Raw genomic sequence first — 2898 nt, forward strand, 5'->3', positions numbered from 1 at the left:
AGGGTCCGTCTGAGCATGCTGTGCTCTGGAACGGTCCAGGACACCGTCTGCCAACAGCTTTTGCATAGTGCTCAGCGCAGCCCCGTTTTCTACCCCATCACTCGCTGCTCCGGGTTTAGCCCTGTGATGTGGGCCATCTCACATTCGCCGCGCAACAGCAGACTCTGTCTTCCGTTTCCCCACTGATGTTAACCTTGGGCTTCGGCGTTTCGACTGATGAAGTCTTTCTTCACACCCCTGCTGTGCCGGCGTGTGAGTCCAACCCTCCATCCACTGATGAGTGCCGTCCCACCACGCTGGGTCTTGCGATGCGGGCTGATCGCCAGGCTCCTGTTACCTGTCAGTGTGGACATGAGTAGATGACTCCATGGCTCTCGCTCCTCTTCAGAGCAGTTCTGATGGCTGGCCTTGGTCGCGAGCAGTACGTGACAGCGCTGTCCTCTAACAGGACGCCCGCCATTCGCCGTGGCATTCAAGGAAGCACCGCCAATTGGGGAGCAAAAAATCCCCGTTTCTGGCAGCTGTACGCACAGATTACCTGCAAATACGTATTTTTAAAACCCAGCTGCCATCGAGTCGATTCTGACTCGGGGCAAATCTCAAAGACATCTTCCAAGCCCCCTGGTTGGCCCTTTTGCGCTGTGCGCCAACAGCCGTCCCGTTGTTACATGTGTTCCACTGTAGTGGTTACACTGTTGTGGAAGGAACAGCAACGAAGACACCTCATCTTGGTTTTACGATTTTTACAGAACACCCTTACAGAGGTGAATGGTCTCTACGACCCCCACGGGAGCAGGAGAGTGGGCACCCATTACCCCCATTTTTCAGAAGGAGAAACCGAGACTGTGAGAGGCCAGGTGGCTTGTCCACGTGCCCGGCCAGTAGGAGGGGAGCCAGGACCCAGGCTTAGGTCTTCAGAACGCTGTCCTTGCTTTCTGTCCCCTCACCACCAGCGGCTGCAGTGAGGAGGGGAGGGGAGTGACTGTAGGGTGGAGAGATGAATCCACCGTTCCCGGCCAGTGGCGCCCCGGGGCATCCCCCCTCGGCTCCAGGGACCCCGTCCACGCCGCACCCTCTCTGAGCAGCGTTTGGATTGTTGTGTTCTTCACTGCCATCGAGTCGGCCCCTGACTCACGGTGACCCCATGCACAACAGAACAAGGCACTGCCCGGTCCTGCGCCATGATGGGTCACGAATCTACTCATTCCCAGCGTGGACCCCCTCCTGGGGCGCTGGGACGAGAGTGGGAATCCGAGTCACACGTGTCTGTAGGCTTTTCCTGCCCAGGGTTCTGACAGGTGGCCCCTGGGCAGAGAGGGGTCTCAGAGCAGACGTCCGGGCAGAATCCTGCTGGATTTCCGGAGGATAGCAGCAGCATGGCCTCCCCAGGCTGTTCGTGTGTTGATAATTCAGCTCACTTACAAGAAGAATATTCGCCGACACTGAATGAAGCCTTCCGCAGATGCCAGGCACCGCGTTCCCCGGGCAGCACGGTGCAGAGGAGGAAACTGCAGGGCAGAGACGGGAAGCGGCGTAGCCGAGGATACTGAGCAGGAAGGGGCAGAGAAGACGTCCATCCCCGAGCTGTCTCAGGCTTCGACTCATGGCCTCTCGCTGGGGCCAGTGGTTACCCTGGAAGGAAGAAGCAGGGGTCTCACTCAGTATCTGCAAGGCCCAGCTGCAGAGGCTGCTGTTCGCAGGCCTTCGGAACACACCTGGAGTTGAGTGCCCGGGCTCTTGGGTGACCCAGCAGCTGATAACAGGCAAGGACAGCCAGCAGGCGGTCACTGGCACTGCTGAGCTTCCAGGGGCCACGTCCGCTTCTTCCCTGCTCACAGCCAGGGATGCCCTCGGAGCCAGAAATAGGACAGTCCCCAGGCCCCAGGACGAGATGACGGTCAATAACTTCAGGCACTTGGCACCTTTGCTTCTCTGATCTAACAGCCTCACCGAGGCAAGTGTTTTGGACAGAGCCCGGCAGATGAAGCGCTCGGGGGACGTCAGCTGCAGCTGCAAAGCATACTGACAAGGACGAGTCAAAGTGACGGCTCGTGTCCCACCAGTGGTCCTGGACATTTATCCAAGCGAGTGGCCGCCCCCCCCCTTCCGCTGGGTACTGTGTCCTCTGTAGCGTCAGCAGCGCTCCGACCCCTTGCCCCGCTCCTGCACAGACAGACGTCCCGGGTGGGGCCTGCCCCTGGTTTGCTGGGTCTTGCCGTCTCCGACAGCCTGGGTATTTACCCGTCTCGGGGATTTGTCAAAGCCCGCTGAACTCTCAGCCAGGGCAGCGTCTCCCCACTGCTTTTAAATGCATCTAAACATTTAGAACTTCGAATGTCCCTGGGCAAAATGAGGCTCGAAATTGGATGCAGGGAATTCCTACTGAGGAAAAGAAATGAGTTTTGCTAGGGAAATTGAGACCTGGCCGTGCTTTCCGAGATGACAGACGAGCAGTGGTGCCAAAATCCCATTTCCATGGAAACAAGTTCTGATGGCCCAGGAAAGGGCTCACTTTCAGAGTGGCTCCGTCGATTATTCGTTCACTAAGTGGGTAGCAACCTCAGCTAACCTCGCCCTGCGGAAGTGCTTCCGCCCTTGGGTTCTTCCCTAACACCTCCAAGGTCAGACTGCTGTCTGTCTGCTTGGGGTTGGAACTCAGGACAGGAGCACACTTGGTTTCATGTTAACTGCGAATGAGTTTCTGCTGCTAATACCTGTTCCCTGAAATCGGGGATGGCTTGGGATTCGCAGATGTCTCGAATACAAATACTTCGATGAAAGGGTATCCATCAAGTCATTTTCTTTAGTAAATAAACGTGAGCGCCACCTCCTTGGGCCTGCTCTGGAAACATCCGCGAGAATGGCGCTGGCGGGCAGTCTGGGGAAGATGCTCGTGCC

At 57.3% G+C, this 2898-nt stretch overlaps 1 protein-coding gene across 1 annotated transcript in view; it reads left to right on the forward strand.

Annotated features, from left to right (window-relative positions):
* The window catches only part of SHANK2 (SH3 and multiple ankyrin repeat domains 2), a 559307-nt gene that overhangs the window by 547442 nt on the left and 8967 nt on the right, over nucleotides 1–2898 (forward strand). The window lies entirely within an intron of this gene.

The sequence above is a fragment of the Trichechus manatus genome, unplaced genomic scaffold, assembly GCF_000243295.1.
Source record: "Trichechus manatus latirostris isolate Lorelei unplaced genomic scaffold, TriManLat1.0 scaffold00113, whole genome shotgun sequence".
Classification (NCBI taxonomy): domain Eukaryota; kingdom Metazoa; phylum Chordata; class Mammalia; order Sirenia; family Trichechidae; genus Trichechus; species Trichechus manatus.